The sequence below is a fragment of the Homalodisca vitripennis genome, chromosome 8, assembly GCF_021130785.1.
Source record: "Homalodisca vitripennis isolate AUS2020 chromosome 8, UT_GWSS_2.1, whole genome shotgun sequence".
In the NCBI taxonomy this organism is placed as follows: Eukaryota; Metazoa; Arthropoda; class Insecta; order Hemiptera; family Cicadellidae; genus Homalodisca; species Homalodisca vitripennis.
Genome location: NC_060214.1, coordinates 132,234,075 through 132,259,699, shown reverse-complemented (window position 1 = coordinate 132,259,699; position 25,625 = coordinate 132,234,075).

Sequence of the window (25,625 nt, the reverse complement as noted above, 5' to 3'; positions counted from 1 at the left end):
CTGCTTGTTCGTATAGATAGAACTTACATATTGCTTCTGCTAAATTTCCGGTAATTACAAGTTAAGAAACAACAAAGGACCGTTTCTAAATTTCTAAGAAAATATTTCTATGAGATGTTACATACATGGCATGACAAGGTGTTTTGGCATGAAATTAGGTAACCAAGATAGGCACCCCGCAAAGATTGTTTAACCTCTGTCGAAGAACTTAGACAATGTTTTCAGTGAAAAAAAAACAGTCCTTTAGATTAGTAATAACCAATGGTTTGGAGATAACAAAAACGCATAGTGAAGACTGCTACTTTAGTTCTTTTCTTGTGCTAGGTTTAAATTTGATAACCTTTGATAAATTTGAGTCCTCTCATTTCCCCCTTCAGCCATTCGCCCAGTTCCTCATGGACTTGTAATACCAATATCCTCCCCAGCTAAGATACTGAAATATCAAGGGAACCTGTTCTGTCTACCCAATATAAAACGAACGACTTAGTTATAGACTTGGGACTACCTAACGACTCATCAGAGCTTTTAGGCTGTACACTAAAAGAAAGACATCTTTTTGATACGGATACTTCCTTTTTGTTGGTATCGAAACTTGTTGATTCTAAGAATACTTATATATGTTGCTTGGTCAAGAAGGTTGTTACACAAAATTCACTTGTTTTATCTGTCAGTTAGAAAATCATGATGAACGAAAGATTATACCAAAAAAAGAGTAGCCTGAGAGGAAAACTTACGTGGTGGGTGTTAAATATGTTGAGAGGAAAAGGCTTGATAATATAAAAAAGATATTAGTCAACTTACTTTACATTAAATTGGGTGTAATGAAACAGTTTCTGAAGCCATTACCAAAACGGGATTTTTCGATAACTTTGTAAGCAGTTTCCTGGTTATTTTGAGGCAAAGCTAAAAAATAAGTGATTCTCGGGCCTGACATAAGAAAACTTAGTAGAGATATCAATTTTAAAAATATAATAAAAAAGAAGAAAGGTGCATATAAATTTTTTTATTTAAATACAACATATTTCTCGGACACAAGAAGGATCCAAATTAAAAATATTTTATGTTATGTAAAGTTCACACATGTGTAGAAACTTTGCCCTAAACGTTAAATTTCTTCAACCAATCTTTGAATACTTTACGCTTTCTCTAACTAAGATTCAAACTACGATCCCTATTATATCATTGACACTCTCGAATGCAATATAAGATGAAAAATAGTATACATGACGGAAAATATAATAAGCAATGATTTAAAGACTATGTAGTAAAATATTTATGCTCGAAAATCCCAGAGGTACTTTACAACTACAACCGACTCTATTAAATTTAATTAAATTATTTTAAAAATTTTACAACTTTAAATCACTGATGTGAGGCACTATAAACTGGCCAATGTTGCCGTCCAGCGCTGCCGAATATTAATTGCGAGTAGCGCGAGTACTAGTGGCAAATTCCCGTCGTAGAGTGATGAATGTTCCGACTTTGACGTGTAATAAAAATGAACTCCAGTAGAGCCATTATACATTACGTATTATATTCAAAAGTGTAAAATGTTTTACTTTTTTTAGCACTTAATTTACGACAATTTTAAACATTAGTCATGAAAAATACAATGATTACATATCGCAAAGTGTGTTGTATGTTCAGAAATTACAACTAACAACAAACTATAAAACTATCAATAGGCAAATATAATTATCTAATTTATTACCAGGTTCTTTGTATATATTTCGTATGTGTTCTCTTGCACGTCACTATAGTGCAGGAGTCGAGAGAATATTTATACTTATCAGCACAAAACCCAGCTTTTTTTTTCAAATAAATACAAGTATTGTTCCTAAGAAACAATTCGATTGCTAGGTAACTTAGTTAACATTAGTGGATCTTCAATCCATATTTAACGATGCCTAGATACTATCGGTCTTTATTGGGTTGCACTAAAAGTCCATCCGAGTGGATAAACTAACGGACTACGATTTGAAAAAAAAACTGTAAAATTAAGGGCTGTCATACTAGTCAGCTTAAATATATGTAATTCTACATGACGCCACGTTTAAAATAGTTAATGACATTGATAATTACAAAAAAGGGGTTAACGTATAATTGAGAAGTCACTCGTGGATCATTATAGAGGACACACAATATTTATACTATAACTAGATGATTGAGTGTTATTATTAAGATAATTTTAGTATATTTATGAAATATAATCGAATATATTCGAATGTGTTAATGTGATTCGTTCACTATATCGTGGACATTATAGGAACTGCATCAAAGATCATACAAAAGACGTTAAGTTCCCTTTTAGTACAGTTTTAAAAATTTATAACTTCATTAGAACAAATTAAATTGTATGATGGTCCAAAAAAACGATGTCGGACGCAGTTAAAATATTGTATAATTAAAATTACATTAAGTAATGACATTTTATAAGATATTCATCGGATTTTATATTCTTTTGATAAAAGTAAACACATTTAAAATCAATCGATTTTGCATTATATTCTGTATGTTAGTACATTTGATTTAACTCAATTTTAAATTTGTATCATGTACGTTAATGATACTAGGATAGTATAAATAGTTATTCCTTACTGTGTTCTGCAAATTATTTGCGAAATATTTGGAATAAAATTGATATATGAACAGCACAATTACATGTTTCAGAGCAGTGCAGACCATGAAGGTACATCTAATACCAGTCTTATGAATTAATTTTTGCTTGTTCAGACAATACAAGTTAACTATGGTCTAAAAAAACTGTTATTTGTATAGCGAAAATATTAAACAATGAAAAAGATTATTCTGCTTTATAATAGAGTAATTCAGATTTCTGCATTGTTAATCGAGAGAAACACCTAGAAACAATAGATTGATTAATATGGAAAAATAATATTCTAATCCAGAAGGGGCGTTTATGAAGTGACAAATGAGGTATGCACAAGTTGGCGCTCGTTCTCTGCGAGTAATGAGGAAAACGTGTCGGGAAAATTGAGGTTCCCCGCCAAGGACTTGGCTTTATATTGGCTTTGACGTATTTCATAAGCCATATAAGTTATATAATTTTTCACACAAACATTTATTCCAAGGTCGAAGGAAGGGGTTTCTTATCTACAGCTTTTATCTTACACTATGATAAATATGAAGCTATAAATCACGTTGTTAAACATATATAGCTACATTATGCGTTGTTTATATGGCATATTGAAAGTATGAAGTGATATTAAAAACGTTTTACTCCAGAAGTATGTTTAGAATTTAGAATTTTTACGTGCGTATATGTAATAATATTAAAATAATTTAATTGCTCGTAATTTTAAATAATAGCTTACAATATTTTAAGGCGTAACAATTCTTTCACTATATAAAATATAGCAGTTGTTTCGTATTAATTTTGGAAATTCCTTACAATTTTACTAAAAATAATGCACATTGGTATGTAGAGTTTAGTTAAATGGCTTTGTTTATTTATTCCCTTCACTGAGAGTTCTATCCGTGGGAGTGTTTACTTAAAATATCCTAAATAAATATAACGTACTCCACAGCGAAGAAATATTTTTTATGAATTTAAATTTATATGTTCAAACTACAATTCAACGTGATATGAACTGGAATACTTACATTAGATGGCAACGTTGGTTAATTGTTTTGGCACATTATTTATTATTATTTAGCAATCTGCATTATTTATAGATGGTCAGAATTTTAATAAAAGAGACAGTTTACGTACTTGTGTTTTTAAATTTAACGTGTTAACATAAAATTGTGTACTCAATTTAGAGGGTTAAATTATTTAATATTTAAGCATATGGTTGTATTTTCTGCTCAATTACAATTAGATGTATAACGCGAAAATTACTATTCGAACTACTTTCGAAAATTTACTAATACACAGCATTCGACAACATGAGATCAATGTGTACATCAAAATTAGTTATTGATCTTAAGTAACTAAAAATTTTAGTTTTACTGAAATTCATATATTTGAGTCATACAAATACTCGTAATAAATGACCCACGTCACGTATTTGGCTATACAGTATATTGAGTATTGTCTATTATGTATATAAGTTGGGTTATTACAGAGTCTTTGTGACACATTTTATAAGTAACACATTTATTATTCTGTAGGTTTTTAGCAAAAACATACGAGTGCCAGTATGAGTAAATGTAGGATATGACTTATTACATGTATGACGTCACAGAGGGAATTGTATTCTCTTAACAATCATCAGTCGCTTGATTACAAAGCTCACCCTTATTTGCTTTGTCAATATTATGAGAGATATGTACACTGTTCTACGTATTGTTTGTTGTGAATAGATTTCTTAATATTTGCGTGGATTTCTTGTAATTAATTATGGTCTATAAATATATTTTGTTACTAACTGTTGATTAAATCTGTCCTATTTGATTTTACCTTGCTTTATATTTGTTTCCACTGTTAATATATTACGTTAATAGTCTCTTATCGAGTTTAATATCTTATAAAAAAGTTTGGTGTACAAATTTATAATAACTGAACCGTTAAGTAGCATAACCTCATAGTAATACACATTTTAATTATGAATATACTTAGAGAATTGAAAATAACTGCGCTTAGTGTGTTAGAAGTGCAAAACATACTGAGAAAAATATGTGTGATTTGGTAAGACAGAGTACCAGAGAGCCTGTTAGACAACTTTACCATTACGCTTTATGCTGGTGAGACGTATTACGTATAGTCTACAACATCATGTCTTGTAAAACCATGAACCGTTATTAGGGGTGCAAACTAAAGTGAAACGACACATCTGCATTGGTAAAACAGAATACCACAGAGCCTATTAGACAATAATACCATTACGCTTTATGCTGGTGAGACGTATTACGTATAGTCTACAACATCATGTCTTGTAAAACCACGAACCGTTATTAGGGGTGCAAACTAAAGTGAAACGACACATCTGCATTGGTAAAACAGAATACCACAGAGCCTATTAGACAATAATACCATTAAGCTTTATGCTGGTGAGACGTATTACGTGTAGTCCACAACATCATGTCTTGTAAAACCATGAACCGTTATTAGGGGTGCAAACTAAAGTGAAACGACACATCTGCATTGGTAAAAACAGAGTACCAGAGAGCCTGTTAGACAATAATACCATTACGCTTTATGCTGGTGAGACGTATTACGTGTAGTCCACAACATCATGTCTTGTAAAACCATGAACCGTTATTAGGGGTGCAAACTAAAGTGAAACGACACATCTGCATTGGTAAAACAGAGTACCAGAGAGCCTGTTAGACAATAATACCATTACGCTTTATGCTGGTGAGACGTATTACGTGTAGTCCACAACATCATGTCTTGTAAAACCATGAACCGTTATTAGGGGTGCAAACTAAAGTGAAACGACACATCTGCATTGGTAAAACAGAGTACCAGAGAGCCTGTTAGACAATAATACCATTACGCTTTATGCTGGTGAGACGTATTACGTGTAGACCACAACATCATGTCTTGTAAAACCATGAACCGTTATTAGGGGTGCAAACTAAAGTGAAACGACACATCTGCATTGGTAAAACAGAGTACCAGAGAGCCTGTTAGACAATAATACCATTACGCTTTATGCTGGTGAGACGTATTACGTGTAGTCCACAACATCATGTCTTGTAAAACCATGAACCGTTATTAGGGGTGCAAACTAAAGTGAAACGACACATCTGCATTGGTAAAACAGAGTACCAGAGAGCCTGTTAGACAAATTTACCATGCAGGTAAGTCATTTTACATTTAGCCAACATTATGATATCCTGTAAAACCATGAACCATTTATTAGGACTGCTAAGCAACGAGTAAAATCACTTCTGCATTGGTAAAACAGAATACCACAGAGCCTATTAGACAACTTTACCATGCAGGTAAGTCATTTTACATTTAGCCAACATTATGATATCCTGTAAAACCATGAACCATTTATTAGGACTGCTAAGCAACGTGTAAAATCACTTCTGCATTGGTAAAACAGAATACCACAGAGCCTATTAGACAACTTTACCATGCAGGTAAGTCATTTTACATTTAGCCAACATTATGATATCCTGTAAAACCATGAACCATTTATTAGGACTGCTAAGCAACGTGTAAAATCACTTCTGCATTGGTTAAACAGAATACCGCAGAGCCTATAGAAGGTCATCCCACTACACTAGAAGCTGTTGAAATATATTCACAGAGTCAGCATTATCATGTGTTATAAAACAAGATTTAATTTGACATTTATTTAATTTGATAATCTGCAGTGTACATGCATTAGGGTTTATATTATTTGACCGATTTAAAATATGAAATGTAGCGACAAATATTTAATGAAGAATTAAATTTACAGTGATATTTATCTCATATACAGCATGGTACTACCATAGTATGCTGTTAATAGTATCAGCCAACCGAAACGTCTAACTCTAAATATACAGACGTTGCCTCATTGAAAAGTGTTCTACTTCCAAATAAAAATGTCATTTACTTGCAAGTGCAGTTCTTTAACTAATAGCATCCAAGGTCTGTAATGAATATAGTAATACAATGTACAAAACAACAGTTTAAATCTGTGTTGAAGTTACTGCATTTAACCATAAGGTATATTTTTGATTTCTAAATTGTACTAAATTTAATCCGGTTGACTCATATTTTATTACTACACGAGTCTATAGAATTATTTAAAAAATTATCTTTTATTAAATGAGAATCCGTGTACAACATATTAGTTGGATGATTTACCATGAAAAGTGGGGCAAAGTTAGAATACTCAACTGAAAACAAAAAAGCTTGTGACAGATGAGACAGATATGCTCAGCGCGCTGATGTCGGCAATCTCTATACTCTATAAGCTTATCCTTTCCGCTGCTCAGTCTTTGGGAATAATATTACCCTACAGTACTATTCTTTATCATGCACGGTGGAGACATTATAAAATAATATAATAAAAAATTAAAAAGCCCTATGACTGATGAGACAAACATGCTCAGCCTGCTGACGAAGGCTATCTGCGTTCTTCTGCTGCTGATGTTCTTGGAAACAATGTTACTCTAAATGATTATGCTTAATCATTCAATCAATGTGTTAGAAAAAATATATTGAGCATTTAAAAAGAGTTTTTTTTAATTACTTATTAATGAAACCAAATTGCAAAATAAGGCAAGGGACTAAACAACAAATTTAACATGAATAAATTTGAATATTAGTACTAAACTAATTTTTTATCCATTACATTTTATTATAATAATACTGTATTTCTATATTATATTTTATATATAAATATCCAATCTTTTCTGGTCTCACGTAGTAATGATTTGGTATTAGCGTAAAGCTCTCTCACAAATACATCAAGATTAGAACCATCATTTTTCTAATGTCGTCGGACTGTATTATTTTTCAGAAATCAATGTTAAAAGACGGTTCAAAAATCACTAGTTCTAATTAAAAATTTTGAATACAGAGATTAAAAACTCTACCTACGATATTCTACCAATTGTCACCTCATCGTGACAATTCAGAGTTGGGTTGTATTGATCCTAAACTGGGCTAGACTGGACGGCGCTCTCTGATTCCAAGCCGAGATTCCAGAGTTGACTAGATATTACTCTTTCGCTTGATTTTATCCCTCATTTAAAACATTTGTTTTATCAAACAGCCCTATTAGCAATGGAAGGCACTGGTACGTGTAAAATAGATTTATTTCACGTGTGTAAAACGTACAACTATTGTATGTTACTGTAACTGAAATTATACGAATAGAAATACTAATCGTAAATTGATATTTGTAGAAGTATTACTATTTATTTTTAAAATGTAGGAAATATTTGCCTGTAGTGTAAAAATATCAATAAACTGAATAAAAAAGAAATATTATTAACTTAATATCCTTTAAAACAAGAAATTTTAATTTTTCTGCTTGTTATTTGTGAAATTTATTTTAAAACGAATTCATTTTGCCTGAAAACTAAAGAAGTATTTAATATTAACACATGTATTCTATCTTAGTTTAATACATTGACTACGATAAACTGACTCATCCATATTCTGGCTATCCTGGAGTTGGTCCATGATTCGTATCGCAGTCAAGTTTTAAAAACGAACTTTGTCCGTTTTAAAATGTTCAAACTGCATTCTTAACTTTAGTTTAGGCTCTTAAGCTCTCATTACAAAAATATGTACACTATTTCTTATAAATGTAATTGTTTAAGACCGTATAAGCAATAATCCAATTGACAAGAAATGCAGAAAAGTTAATTAATATGTAAATTACATAAATACATTTGGAATATTAAAATTTTACAATGTGTAAGGATGTTAAAATGACCCTATTATAGGTGGTTCGTGGTTTGAGATATAATCGTATTAGCTCTTTTTTTAATTTTACGTTAATCTTTGCAATTGCAAATTAAACAAAGAAATTTATCATCTCAAATTTGTTTTGAAAGTTAGATTAAAGTTAACTTAGTTTGTGGTTTGGGTATATGTATATTGAATTATGTAATAAAAATATTTTTATTTTTATTCTAATTCCTCATGTATTTTATTACTAAAATTAGGAGGGTAGCAGAAATATTAGTATTACAATTTAAAATAATTTATCCAATTTATCAGAACTGATGGAATTTAATAATACTTTTTATTTTTTGTATGGCTGCTACATGTTATGCAAATGCACATTGATACATAGTAATATTCTTACTGATGAAATTACTTTTTAAACCTCTCTTAGAATAAAAAAATATTTTGATCTAATTTATTGCGTAATAGTAGGTATAGCTATTATAAACTTCATATATAATAATATAAAAAAACCAGAATTCAAGTAAGCCCTCCTATTTACAATTTAAGTTCGAATATCTCACCACAGTTGGACTTTAGGTTTAAAGATGTATTTTGAATAATGTATATTTAATTCACATTAAATATAGCTTTATTATTATTTCAGACTTTTAACTAGGAAATGTTATGGCTGTCTAAAAGAAACGGTTAAATTTATCGATTTAGACGCTAAACTAATACGGACATTTACATGCTTTTACCTCGGTAAAAGATTACTCCTATCTTAATGAAATATTTGGATATTCAGTAAAGCTATAACAACACCAACATATGCAGACTAATAAGAAGACATCACAGGAGATCTATTCGTTTGTAGACTAATACAGAGTGACACAAAACGAACACATGGATTTGAGTAGCTTAGTATCATTTTAGGAGAGCTGTAAGTGACAGTTGTGGGATGCCATTTTGTAGATTTGAACGTCCAGTTTAGGAGCAATGGTACAATGGTGCAAACGGTGCAACATCAAATTTGATTGACGAAGTTTTTTTTGTGAGAACTGCTTGATATCGTTGCAAATGAGAGAAAGAATGCTGTTTTAATGATGAGTGATGAAACTTACTTAATTTTAATGGATCTTAAACGAGCAGAATTGTCGGTATTGGGCAGCCAAAAACTCACAAGATATGCATACAATCCATTGCAATCTTAATCGTAAGGTTTTTTTTGGGGGTCTGGAATATCGTTTTTGTTCCCCTTTTTTTAGAGGGTGGTGCAATTCTTAGTGTTATGTAGAAATGCAACGCTCATTTTTGTGGCCTCAACCTAGAGATTCTGAGATCAATAACTCATAAATATTGGTTTACAGGATGGAGCTACAGCCCATAAGAGTTTTTTTATCTATGGAAGTCGTTAAAAAATGCTGATAGCGTGATTTCTCGTTCGGCAATCTTCTTTGGCCTACACTAAAAAAAATGTACACCGTGTTACTTCTTTTTTTGGAGGCACATGAAATCCAAAATTTAATTTAAAATAACTGGTCACTGGAATATTTGAAGGCTGAAATACGCCAAGTAATTGCCGCTTTATCACAGGACACTTTTAATAACTATTACGGAAACCTGTGAGTAAATGTTTTTAAATGTATAGACTTTAAATATAAAGAGGCTATCTTTTCCATGTTATTAAAAACATAGGTGAGTGCTTCGGAGTTTCTAATGCCTAATTTATTGTAAAATTATGTTTTTCACTGAATGTTTTTAGTATTAATAAAATGTATTGTGATTAAAATAAATTTACTAAGTACATTATTTCCTTTTGCGCCAAACTGTTTTATATTTATTTAATTACGAAACTCTAATTATTTAAGTTGGAAAAAATGTGAGAAATATTTTATACGTAGACTCCAAATTTACTGTGTAATATTACTACTACAAAATGACTTCGTAGGGTACGTTAATGCGATGATCGTGTCAACTTATTTTTTAATGATTGCCTTTAGTTCTTTCTGTCCAAAAGATCTTAAATTATTTGCAGATGATAAGTGGAAAGTTTCTGTTCGATAAACGGAAATAATTCATAATCAAAAAAATACAACTTAGGTTACTGTACTTAAGTAAAACTACATCTTCATTTTGTATTCTGTTTTTTAAGTAGGTTAGTTAGGTAATTTAAGTGTTTTATAAATACAATTTTTCATTATTCGTTTTAAATACTTCAACACATTTATTGATTTTCCAGCTCAGTCTAAGACTTTATCAGAGATTAATTTGCTGAAGCTGGTTTAATGGATGAGGATTGGAAGCAATCTTCTTGATTAAAATACCAAAGTGGTTAAAAGCGGTGAAACTGAGATCAAGAGATGGAAGAGCTTCTCAACATTCCTTTCAGGGCGGATAGGGGTCGGGAAGGAACTCCTTTGAAATTTTGCTTCCTCTTATTGAAATCCGCTATGGCTTGGCGAGGAAATCCTGCACAATAGTTATTGAACTTGTAATCTCAACAGCGTCTTAAATAAAACTGGCAGTGAAAATAATATTGTATGGTAATTGTAATATAATTTTTTATAAAACATTACTGACTTTGTTATACACAATTATTTAGTGAAAATATGTCTATGGATAAGTATGATATTTTTTCCGTTAAAAAAAAACTAATACTTGGACGTCTTTCTGTAAAAATTTAGGAACAAGTTCATCAAAGCAACACGGAAATCTTATATTATTGCCCCCATATTTATTACACTACCAGCGGCTTTTCTATGTTTGTTTATAATTTAAGCAATAATCCTCATAAGCTCGAATAGGCTATGAATAGTTATAGGAATCAATTTTGGATCACCACCAATGATATAAATTTTAAATTTACGCATACTAAAATTTTTTTTTGTAACGAAAGTTAATGAAACATTTGGCAAAAAGACCGTTCACAAATACACGGCCTATTCCTCTAGAAAACCACAGCCTACCAGTAGACTAAAAAGGTTAGTATAAATGAATTTGTAAACAAAATTAGTACAATCAGAAGCCATTTCTACATATATTATAATAACACATGTATCTAAGTTTCCGCAAGGTATGTGTAAAAATATTTTACTTTGTTTATTCAAACTGTCGGTGTGCCTGCCTGTGTTATTTACTGTAGCGTTCTTCTATCTTAAAATAGATTGAAAATTTCGACTGCGAAAAACGTCTTACCGGACATTATATCTATGGGTCAGTTTTGTTTATGTATAGAAGTTTTCTTTTTAATATATATCTTAATGGAAATAATTCTTTTAAACAATTCAGATACTAGGTAACGTTTTTGACATTTAAGACTATTTCAATGAACAATATTTAGTTATTTTGTTATAATAAAATGTAATAAACGTAACTACTATTTTTTTTATTAATATATAAGCAGACGGTAAAAATGTGCATAAAAATACCTAATTTGTTTATAATGCGTTTTGGATAGGTCTAGCTGTTATAAAGCATGAAGAATATTTAAAATTGACTTAAAAAGTCATTTATAAACTTCTAATTTGTGAAACGAAACTGTAACAGTTAGTAAATAATTAATGTATACTTCATTAAACAAAAACTGCACCACAGTGCAACTAAAGCTTGTAATAATCCTCCCTGTCAGGGACTTGAGCATTAAAAGCACTAGGGCTTATACAGAGCTGAGTTTCACTTTATATATTGTTCAAGTTTGCCGCAATAAAATTCTGTGTTACGACCAAACTGTTGGACTATGTAAATATCCTTCACTAAACAGGGTCCCTTGTAAATCTAGTCCTAAAGTTATTAATTAAATTAATGTTGTTGCTCCTTAATACCTGAAAATAACTCAAATTGCAGCAGCGTAAAAATCACCGTATGACGCATAAGAGTTAGATACTTCCTTTTTTAAATAAAGCATTTAAAAACTGCTTTACAAAATGCTAACTATAAGTACCTAACTGCATAAAAACAACGAGTTTATGTAAAACTGTTATAAAATGGTTACTCCGTTCGTTGGAAACTTTATTATATTACTAGCTTTTACCTGCCACTCTCGCAAGCTTTGACCATGTATGAGCACTTCTAGTTCAAGTAAATTCTGTATCCAAAGCCGATTTATAAATTACCATTTGGCCATTATTAAGAAAATCCTCAAAATTTTATATTTATAGCCATTGTACTCGTACATATACTTTTTTATAAAGTGGTCTAACAATCAAGCAATAAGTTCAACATCACTATAAATTTTATTTAAAGACAAGTGCCATAAAAGCATGGCGCCTTCGTATAGTTTTGGGCTATTTAACTTCATAAATGTCTTGTAATTGCAGTTTGTAATATGGAGGCGATTTGATAACATATTTTGCAGTCCCTCCTGGTAGTAAGTTAATATAAAACAATAAAATACAATATTAAATAACACCCTTGTACATACAAAATTTTCATTACGATCCGTCAAAAAGTTTCTGAGTCTATAAAAGACATAAAAACATTCCTTAATTTTTTATATATTTATATACATTTGAAAAGAAAATGCATTTATAGGATTTCTCATATATTTTAAGTATAAGTTTCAACACTACCAAACTTTAAGTAAATAAATTTAAAATGTTTCCGAGTATTACATAAAATCGTAATTTTTTCATATTTTAAACTCTATACCAAATTACATGGATGTTTACATCAATAAAATTCGCATTAGCCTTCAAATTAGACATTTATTTATTATTACTCGCATTGTTATTTATTAACATTTTCTGGCACAAATCACTAAATAACCTAATTTATTAGTATACACTTTTAAAATAAATTCCTAAGCCCTGACAAATCCTTTATGTCAACGCATGTTTAAAAAAAATCTAAGAAAATACTATCTTTTAATTCAACTACCGCAAATATTGGCTCCACAATGTAAGTGTCAATGTTGATTTAGAAAGAAAAAAATGTACGGTTAAAACCTGACAAAGAACCCGGTTAGGACAAATAAAATTATGAAATTTAAACCGCGGCACTAATTATAAAAGTGAAACTACCTCACCAGAAGCGTTATACACGTTCAAGTTCTTTTTCAACAAAACAATAAAAAATAGCAGCTTAATTTATTTTATAATTTTCTGTACAATAGATTAATCTTAATATCTACGTTACGTTCACGGATTAATATCTACTCTACTGCGCAAAATAATACTAATAGTCACAGGTCACGAGAATTGATAACATGGCTTTTTCCTCTTTTAACAATATTCTTATTTTTAATCGTAGAATTGTGGGATTTCTCTCATTTTACAGAGAAACAAATTTGCATTCCAAAAATCTTTACCACTTTATGACTTGATAAAAAAACAAATTTTATCGTTCTACTACGTTTTTTAATATTCAAAAAGTGTACACCTTTTATGACAAATGAAAAGCCTTTGATTCCATACTATTTATACCATTAAGTTAGACATCTGGCACAACACTACGATCATTAAAAGGTTGCAACAGTATGAAGTTTATCATTATTATTGCGATTAACAGCACAAGACAATTTCATTACAGTTAACTCTCAAAATAATTAGAAGGCGCTCTCGCACAAAAAATAAATCATTGTAAAATTAGATAAAGGCATTTTCCTTCCTTTCTAAACTAACATTAACTAAATATTCATTGTACGTTATGTTAAGGTTCATTAGGACATAATAAGAATGATATTAAAAATATTTTTTTAAACAATCCTTTTCAAGGTATATGCGTGTCCATAATACTATTTAAATAGTAGGTAAAGTTTGACACATTAAGTTGTTTTATTTTTAATATAACACTGTAAATTAAGTTTTATTGCGACCATTACACTGTAAAGTTACGGTTAGTTAATTGAAATTTACGTGTCTGCTACTCGAATGTAGAATACAATAGAATAGAAAACTCTCTTTATTGCAGGAATATAAAAACTCAATTTCAAATGAAATCAAACATATGACACATGATTAAAAACAGTTCATAAATAAACAATAATTACTTACAACTAACAATAATTACTACTAAAATATATACTATAAATATATTAATTCCCGCAAAAAGGTAGCCCTTACAGGCATAAAGCCCGATTATAAGGGAACCCTATGCTAAGGTTTACCTTCCCGGTAAAACGAAATTTAAATTAAATCCTTATATCAAATTGAATAAACAACTACTTTCATAATAAATCTAATATCTATGTAAAAGAGTTTGCCAAACTACAAATAATAGTGGTAAAATTTACACAAATTTATTACTTCTATCATAAAACAATTATATACATATATTATAATATAGTACTTAATTTTATAATAACAATTTACATAAATGTACCATTATATTGTATTTTAAATATACTAGAGCTACATAAAAAATATTATACTACATTTATAAGATTTGCGAAATAATATTAAAACATTTTCTCTTAAAATCTATAGTTTTTAAAGATATATCTAAACTATTGGCAACATTGTTTAGCAAATTAAATGCCGTCAACATTGGTGAAGTGGCATGCCCCACCGTTCTAGCATACTCCACGTAGAGCAACCTACTTGCTCGGCCTCCTCGTCTCGGCACATGCCACGACACACACACCAGCATCTCTGGGTCATCCACTATTTATTGTAATTTTAAAACCGAACAAGTAAAATTAGTAGTAAAGTATTTACATTAGGTATTGGACACAAAGTAAACGCTATATGAGATGTGAGAAATATATTCACACTCGAGGCCAACCGTACCAATGCAAAGTGTATAAAGTAAAATTACTATTGTATATAATAATAATTACCTTGCTTTAATGTGGTAGCAAACACTGATCTAAGCGCGGTGTATCGACGTAGTGGTTATTATAGCGATAAATACTGACCTAAGTAAATTGCAACAAAATAATATTGAGATATTTATAGTTTTAGAATTATCATGTAGTAAAGTGTATGGCGATTTTTGAATGAAACCATTTTTATCTACTAAATCAGAGAACCAAATATAGTTTTTTATGGCTTGTCAATTTGTGGAGGCCAATATCTTGAAATGAAATAGTACTGGCAAAATGAAGGACATAATTTAGAAGATAAGGTTAAAAAACTACACCTATAACAGTTTTAGGGTCCCTTTCCTCGGCTTTCTCCATAACTTTGTGCATTACTTAAATTAAAATAATAAATGATTGAATCAATACTACTAGAGCCCATACCAATTACTATCTCGAGCACTATACTATCTAATCACAGTTCTTTCTTAGAATTATTGTCCTTGCCATATAAACATCGTAAAACACCTAATCTTAACCCTTACTCTACGTAGTTATAAAGCAATACACAATCTACCTTAACCTATATTAAGTTATAGTTCGGTTTCAATAATTAGCGCTTCGTTTACATTAAGTGTAAGTCCTTGAGACGGTATTTATGTAAAACCCACTACTATTATATAGTAATTCATTACTTATGCATGTCACAACAGTCATGTATGATTTGTTTACTTAATCCATATTTTAATTATAAGTTTGCTTTATAGCCTACCTGAGGAAGAATTCAGATTGCAGATCTCGTACGTAGTGTTATTGAATACTTGTATCAATGACCGATGGAAAATGTCTGGAAATATCATGCTTCCCTTCAAAATCCTTGTATTGTAAAAACTAACCTGAAACAAAGAAATTGCACGATCAATTCATGAATGTGTGGTTCTACTAAACTGTTTTAGCCACAATTTGTTTGATAGTTAGGTAATTTCAAACATTGCATCTTAGCAAATTTAACAAAAAAACTATATTTATTATTAAATTTAGTGCCTTTTGTCCTTTCAGTATTGATTTATTTATCGAAATTATTCATTACTTATGGCAATGTTTATTCATTAGGCAGTCATAGCATCGATAGACATTACTTCATTTATGTTTCTTAGTTTAAAGTGACGCAGGGTTCAAAAATTAATTTTAATTTTAGATTGAGTTTTGCGTAATGTGTGATGGTAATTTTGTGAACAAGTAATATATATTTATATATGCTAAAAGTAAAAGGAATAATGTAGGTTTTTATGGATACAACTAAACCAAATATTTCAGTATTATTATATCATGTACAAAAAGTTAAACATCTTCACATGTTAAAGATCAATTTTCCAATAAAATGAAAACATTATGATCAAACAGTAAACTAAATTTCAATGAATGTTTACTACAGCTGACTCCCTACAACAAGCAATTTCTGGTTTCACACCAAACCCTATAATAGTTTGTTTTTAATATTATGTTAACTTTACTATATTATTGATTGAAATGGCTTGTATATTCATTTTATAAATGCTTATCCTTGTATATTAAATGTACGATCATGCTTTACCAACAATGTATATTTAGGCTCCGGTTTTAAACTAGATACATTCATACTTATGATCTTGGCACTAATTGCATTTCATAAAATTTAAAATTATTTTTTTCGAAACTAAATGACTAATTGATTTAATTAATATTTGGTATAATATTACAAAATATAAAATATTCTGTTTACGTTATTTAATAAAGGATATTTTACTGCAATGTGATGTATAATGTAAATGACATAATTCTTGGAAGAATATTTTAATAAGATGTGTTAGTTCCAAAGATTTATAAAGCACAATACCTAGTGTTTTTCAGAGTAAATTAATTGAAAAATTATTATTATCGTAATTGCTTGTAAATTTATATGGTATTGTTTAAGTAAGAGTTACCAAACTCCTTTCTTGATCTGATGTAATCCTTTCTGTGTAATACGGTATTGTCCTGTATAATTAGCTAGATATGAATCTTGGCTTTCTTTATTTACATTAATATATCAATACGAATATAACTACGTTTTTATAGGGTTGTACTAATACACTTGTTATAATTTTTTTATAATCTTTTTGGCAACATTAAAAAAATATTCTGATTTTTAACATAACACATTTTAGTAACGTAAAAGAGTTTTTCTCAGAAAAGCATTCACGCTAAACTAAAAAGATTATGTTTTAATTTTCAATTAATTTTTATAGCACTGTAGGTAGAATTGTACGGACTCGTTTTAATAGTTTTGGCAAAGCTTTTTTATGACAAATAGATCAATACTGTATTAGATGTTCAAATCTTGGCATTCTATCTGTATGTGAAAACACACAAAAATATATGTATGCAATTTTTTGCATTATATTTTTCTGTTCAATCCTCACACATAATTAATTATTGCATGTATTGATTTCAATGTAATAAAATATTGTATCCATCCATTTAAGATGTCAGACAAATATAATTACTCAAAATACAAATATTGTACATGAATATTGTGTTTAAAATACATTTTTTGCAAAACCAACGATATATTGTTTCATTAAATTAAGGGAATAATAACTTAAATCTAACAGCTTTAGTGCAGTTAGGATGCACTCTACAGCCAATTCTCAGTTTAAAAACACTCTAGCCTGTCAAAACTTTTAATAAAAAGTACTATAATAGCAGTATTTGTTTCATAAAAAGATAAATTTGAATTTAACAGTCATTTTTAGGACAAAATACATTGAACTCATACTCATTAGTTACTACTAAGAACCGTACCAATTGGTCATCTTAATATTATTGCTTTGCTTTTGACTAACAATTGTCCCGAAATTGTTGCCAACTAATCACTTAATAATAAAACAAACATCTGTTTTATTTTTTTGGTTTCCATTGCATGTAAACTAATGCATTTAAATTTGTTTAAATTGTAATATATTAACGTAGTTTATTTAATTCATGTTTACAATTTTACTAATACTACTTATTTATAAGTAAATAATACCTAGAATGCACTATTACTAGTTAATTTATTCCAATAGAGCCTCTAAGTTTTAATTAAGTTTATTTAGTAAAAAATAATAAACAAATATTAGTTTTTGGAATTATTGTATAATTATGGGCAGAAATATACGAGTATAAATAGAGTTATTATTATATGACAGACCAGCATATAATACACAGGGCGAGATACGAGATTACATTTGAATAACAAAGCATTTCGGTCGTTGTTATGTAACCAATAGAGCAACATCCTTACACAGTTTGATAACATGTATGTTTGTATTTTATCATTGTATAAATTACAAGTGTTATAAATATTATTTTAATATTTGTTGTATTAATATTTTATTTATATGTTTGCAATTACTATACTAGTTTTTAATTAAACGACAAAATCTCAAGACTCGCGTTGATTTCAATGAAAAGTTCATTTAATTGCGTTTATAAATAAAACTAACTGACAATTTTAAACATGTATATGCATTTTTTTTAAATAAAATTTTATTTTTCCCTCACAACTTTCTGGTGCATGGCCGTATTAGGGGTAGGAAATACACGATGAGATATTACTTTCCATAAGTTAGTTACTTTGTTTAAGGTAGTACTACAAATAATTTTTATATTTACGTTTATTTTGGTCGTATTATTGCTTAAACACATATAATTTAGCTGTATTATTAAAAAAGTAGTTTATGCACAAATTAATTTTAACTAAATTTATTAGTCAACTTACAAACAATATTCTAAAACATACCATACACCAGCAGTTACCCGCAGCTTCGTACGCATTTTTTAAAGCTCTGTATATGGAAAATTAAAGTTCTATTAAGTTACTACACATACACAAACCCACTACCGCACAGACAGACACCATTTGTCTTTAATAGAATGTAATAATTGCATAATAATAACCATAATATAAAAAGGCACTCAGCTGAAACGTCAATTAAAATCCAGTAGTCATCCAAATATCTTGGAGCCCACTCCACGGTATAGTACTAACGGGTTTCAAAGAGGCAATCGAGTCAAAGCCCGCACTTTGTTGAGAGTTAATGCTCATCAACTGCGGCATAACGTAGACAACTCAGTCAGTATAGTACTAACGGGTTTGAGAGAGGTTATCGGAATAATTACCGCACTTTGTTAAGAGACGTTCATCAACTGTGGCATAACGTAGACAACTCAGTCAGTATAGTACTAACGGGTTTGAGAGAGGTTATCGGAATAATTACCGCACTTTGTTGAGAGACGTTCATCAACTGTGGCATAACGTAGACAACTCAGTCAGTATAGTACTAACGGGTTTGAGAGAGGTTATCGGAATAATTACCGCACTTTGTTGAGAGACGTTCATCAACTGTGGCATAACGTAGACAACTCAGTCAGTATAGTACTAACGGGTTTGAGAGAGGTTGTCGGAATAATTACCGCACTTTGTTGAGAGACGTTCATCAACTGTGGCATAACGTAGACAACTCAGTCAGTATAGTACTAACGGGTTTGAGAGAGGTTATCGGAATAATTACCGCACTTTGTTGAGAGACGTTCATCAACTGTGGCATAACGTAGACAACTCAGACGGTATAGTACTAAACGGGTTTGAGAGAGGTTATCGGAATAATTACCGCACTTTGTTGAGAGACGTTCATCAACTGTGGCATAACGTAGAACAACTCAGTCAGTATAGTACTAACGGGTTTGAGAGAGGTTATCGGAATAATTACCCCACTTTGTTGAGAGACGTTCATCAACTGTGGCATAACGTAGACAACTCAGTCAGTATAGTACTAACGGGTTTGAGAGAGGTTATCGGAATAATAACCGCACTTTGTTTAGGGGCCGCTTTCGCTCGGTCACATAGAGATCACCACTCTAGCTCTACTGTTGCAGTCCACTTTAAATCCTCGCCATATATTACGCCATGCAAATTGGAGATGATCACCCAATTTACCTTCCGGGATAAAAATTCAACGCAAGTTAGATTATTAGTTAGGTTTAAGTAATTTCTAAGAAATTAAAGTAAACCATAACCAAATGAAACAAAATTATAAATAGTAAATAATTATTTTATTTCATGCACTTTAACGCCGTTATTTCTGTTCTGGAGAGCTATGCAAGAACTTACGCTCTAATACCCATGTGTTTTGTATTTTTTTCTTTCAGAGCATGTTCCTTTTGACAGTTATAACAGTTATAAGATGAAATATTTATTTACAAAAATTTAATTTTTAATTTCTTCTACCAATATAACCTATTAATAAACTAGTAAAAAAAATAAAACACCTAAACCATTTAGATGAGTAATACATAGTTAGGCGTGACATTCTGAAAATACTTCAACTAAAAGTAGGCTTGTAAATTAAAATTCTCCTTATCAACCAAGAATACGTATTGAAAATACGGCCTGATAGGTTTCTGAGAAAAAAAATAAATTAAAATGTTTATACAATTCATTATGCAATGTAAATTGATAATTAATTTTATATAAGAGATACATCTCAAAACTGCCAAAGTGATTATATTCATGCATCATAGGATCGCGATACTAAAAAATCTTTCCTTATGTGAAGTAAATAATACTAAGTGTCATTGTGTAATATGTTTTCCGGTGCAAAAATATAATATTGGTGCGGTTCCTTACAGAAACGTTCCACGTCTGACTAGTAACCGTTGTCTTACTTCAACTACTCTGTTTCTTCTTGAGTAAAAAACTTGTTATTATGAATAAGTTCCCCAATGTAATACAAAGGGACATTTTGTATTACTACCACGAACAAATAGTAATGATCAACAACCCAGGAAGTTTGAACAGTTTGTTTTGAGTATTACACAATTCGAATGATTTGTTATACAATTATTAAAAAAAAAGAGTTTCAAAATCCTATTTTATAAAGGTCAACTTTTTTTATACCATGAATATTACATTGTTATATTTAGATAAGACCTAATTGAATTCATTCTTTTTTTTAAAGCGAGGTTACTTAAAAATGTATTGTGGGCCTGTGTGTTTGTTAATATTGTACTTATTGTATCAAAATTCATTCGAGTCGTGTAATACTCATAACGAACTATTCAAACTTTATAAGTTGTTAAAATATATGGATCAATACAATTTACAGGAGAAGCCTAATTTTTCCAATAAGCATGAATGTGATTGTAGACCGAATGTGTATAACAAAGTAAGAACATGCAGGTGGTTAACTTTAAAATTGCCGTATTTATAGAAAACCTATTTAGAATGGTTATATTGGATTAATATTTAAAAAAGCTACTAACATTGTTTTTAATTTCGAAAGACATATTACAAGTTGAGGATATAGTTTTTGTCGAACGTCTTTTTTAATTTTCCAAATAAAATTACAAAAAATGCATTCGAAAATTACGAAATTACGGAATATATAATACATAGATTACGGGGGGAAAAGTTCAAAGTACAGTATTAATCAGTACATTTATTGTTAATAAAATGGATAGTATGATAAAAGAACAAATGTTTTCCTTAAATTATGAACAACATTTTGTTAAACTTAAATTATCCTATTGAGATTACCAGTACAATAACTGCTATGCCTGTTGAGATTCTCTCGACAAGGAATGGTGGTTTTCAATAAGAGGAAACGAAATTTCAAAGGAGTTCCTTCTCCTCCCCCTTTCACCCTGAAAGGAATGTTAAGAACTTCTTCCATCTCTTTATCTCAGTTTCACCGCTTTTAACCACTTTGGTATTTTAATCAAGAAGATTGCTTCCAACCGTCATCCATTTAACCAGCACTCTTAATCAAATTAATCAGTGATAAAACTAGTCCTGGACCGAGCTGGAAAACAAATAATCGTGACGAAGTAATTTTTAATTAAATACGAAATTAAAAAGAATTTATAAAACACGGTAAATATTAATGTTCATGGATATATGGCATCGTCTGAATTAGTTCTATTAAAAGAACGATATTGGTATTTTTATTACTTTGTTTATATGTATCCATTTTTACAAATATTAAATTAAAAGTCTATCTAATAATTTAAAATGCATTTATACTACATCAGTTATATTGCATCTTAAATAAAGTGAATGAAATAAAGTAATGAAGTTGACATTGTACGTGTAGGCTACATCGTATTTATGGTGATCAAATTATAATTACTTAATGTTCTTATAAAAAACTATTTCTTTGGAGCATTTACTGTTTTAAGCTGCGATGTTATTTTCGGGGCAAGCGAAAATATTCGCAACTTGCCAGATAGCCAGTCGAGCTGGGTTAGAAAATTCCAGGGTTCGAGAATTTCATATAACTATTATTTATTGTTAGGAGTCGAATCAGAGGGCCCTGCGGAAGAAATTGATACTTCCAAAATAACGTTGGGCTTACTTCATCACGTCAACTCCTATAAAATTTTGAAGAAGTAAAAAAATAAAAAAAATTATCTTGCTCAGAAAAATAAAAATTTTCTTGTTCTAGGAAAGTTATTGTTCAAGCGAGTTCGATTTTCGAAAACAACTGTATTTTTTTATTGATACGTCGGTCAGTGAGGAATTACAAGTAAGCTGAGTAGTTTCCACTGATAACTTGGTCGGGGAGTCGTATACAGTAATTATTGTAAGAGCCCGGGGTTGGAATAATTAATCGGTTAAATAATGATGGTTAGTAGAAGCAAAATACAAAATCAAAGCAAAATATGAATAGCAATGGCAAACAAAAGCAATATTCAAATAACACCAATTGCAAATATACAATCTTATAAATTAAACATTAGCCATGCACCAATATCACAGTGCAACTACTATATACATAAAGCAAGCACTAACAATTAACAAAAAATATTTCTACGGGATGCAAAAAGCTAGATGAATTTATAATATAAAAATAGACTAAACTGTATTTTTTTCTCTAGGCAAGTGTATAGCTCCAAAAATAAAATATCGAGTTTACTTTTTCAGGCATATAATTTTGGAAAATAAAAACAAAATAATCACTTATAACACACCATGCAGAATTACCCTACCATATGGAAGCTAAGATAAAGGTAAATGATTTAAACCATGCAATAAGACTACTAAGCTAAATTACTATAAATATTAGGGCTCTATGAATATCAAAGAAAAATTGAACACTGACCCTATCTGCACAGTTCACCAGAAAAATAAACTAAAATATCGTCAAACAAATATTTTGATGGAGGTTATCGGGGGTGAGGGTGTCAGGACGTTCGCAAAAACAAAAAGAAAGGGTTGCGAGTCCCGAAATAGATAAAGGAGAAAAATTAAGGTAATCACTTATAATGATATAAATAATTAATAAAATGAAAATTAGATTGAACTTCAATAAGAAAGAAAAATATTTCCGAGTAGATTAGAGATTCGCCAAGAAATGTGATAATAATCAGACAACAGAATGATGGTCGAGAAAACTTTATACCTAATATAAAAATTTACGTCGATTGAACATAAGATTTAGTTTATGAGGACGGGGTCGGTGGGAAGAAAGTATTTATAAAAGGAAGTCGTGGGTATAGGATGCCAGTACTATCGCCGGAAAGAAAGCAGTGGTAAGGCGAGTCCCGACTGTTATAATTTTTTCCGGGTAGGAGATAATTGGTAGGAAAGTTCGTAAAGGAAACTCGGGATGGGGTGTCAGATCGATCGCCAGGAAAAGAAATGCGAGATCTGAAAAATTTAGAAAGGAAAATTTTAACACAGTACTGTAATTAAAATTTTGTCGAAATGACAAAAAAAAATAATCTGAGTAATTGAAATTCTAAATATAAGTTAAATTGAAGAAAAGAAATAACTTTAGTAATTCAAGTTGAAAAAGTAATTAAAGTTTCAGTAAATTGAGAAAGTCAAATATATTCTATTTAAATTTAATGATACCCTTAAATATCAAATAAATTATTAAGAGTATATTTAAAATCAAACAATTATCTTATCAAAATAAATCTATAACCATCAAACATTACTAGTATATTTCAGATCGATTAAGTTTCATAAATGACAAATAAAATATTAAATTCTGTTTCACATTAAAAAAAATTTGGAAGAATTGTTGATGGCGGAGATAAAACACTTTAGTAAGGAACAGGGTCGTTGTTCCTTACCTGGTGCTGGATATCGGCGGCGGGCGTCGAGTCGCGATGTACAGTCGTTCAGCGAGCGGGGTCGGGGGAAGGGGTCGAAGTAGTCGTGGTGAGCAGCGGTCGTCGGCGGTGTCGCGGTCACTGACTGTGTCTCCGTGTGTCTTCAATCGGCCGTCATTATATAGGTTCGCGCGATCGCGGGGGTGGGGAAGCCTTCTCCTCTCGCCGTGATCGGAGGGGAAGCGGCGATATCCGTGCGGGCACGGACCTGCCAGATAGCGTCTGACTCATCGTCAGTAAAATAATTATTTCGCTCCTTTTATGATAATTCTAAAACTCAAGTCGTTATTCGTAATATTAAAAAAAATTGTCTGTTCTAATTTTTTCAATTTTACTAATGAATATTTTAAATTTAAATTTAATTTTGTATGTTAAAAAAATAACATGTTACACCCCATCTGTACTTCGGGAAAACAAAAAAAAAGAAGAAAAAAAGTTCAATGTGGTATTTTTATATAGATAAACAAAAAAGGTTACCGTAGTTTAATCCCCTCTTGTAACCGTTTTGATAGTTTCTGAAAAGAAATTACACAAAATAAATACTCTTCGCACGAAATAAATGTTTTAATCAACGAATAAAATAAAATAAAATAAAATAACATCTTCTGGTAAGAAAATACAACTAAAAACAAATTGCAATCTGCATAAACAAAAAATTATTTAACAAAACTAAAATTTACACTAAAATACATTACGGGCACAGTCTTTCACAATACACATAATTATTGGAAAACAAAATCAGATCTCGCTTTACTAATAAAAATAAACAAAAATGAAACTCGAAAATATAAAATCTCTAAGGGAAGGATATTAGACAGGCCGGGTATAGGGGAGTGGCAGTCTTACAAGGAACAATACGGAAGAGAAGAAGGAAATTTGTCATAGGAATACTCAAGTAATTCTTGGCGCCAAAACAATAAACACATCGGGCAACCAAGAAATCATACAATAAAACAGATTAGCAGAAAGGAAACTATGGGCACACTACGGGGCAACACATGGATCTAGTGTGCCTCCAAGGAAGAGTACGCCTTCAGATCCTTCGTATGGGCTCGGCCTACGTCTTTTCCTTGGAGATCTCGAAGTTCGAATATATTCCATCCTATTTTTCTATATAGGATGTATGGTCCTTCAAACTTAGGTGCCAATTTTCCTGCTATATTCTCAGCCGCTGAGAAAAGTGTATGGCTGCGCCTCAAAACTTGTTGGCCTATTACAAAACTGTTATCTCTTCTTCTGAGATTATAGTAATGAGCTTGGCGAGTGTGTGCTTTTTTCCGTGTTTAGCTTACATTTTTCCCTTAATTTTAGCATGAAGTTCATTCGAGATTCATGTATATCGATTTCGCTAGGTTTAACAGCACCTTGAGTGGCATTCTCTAATACCTGACCGTAGAT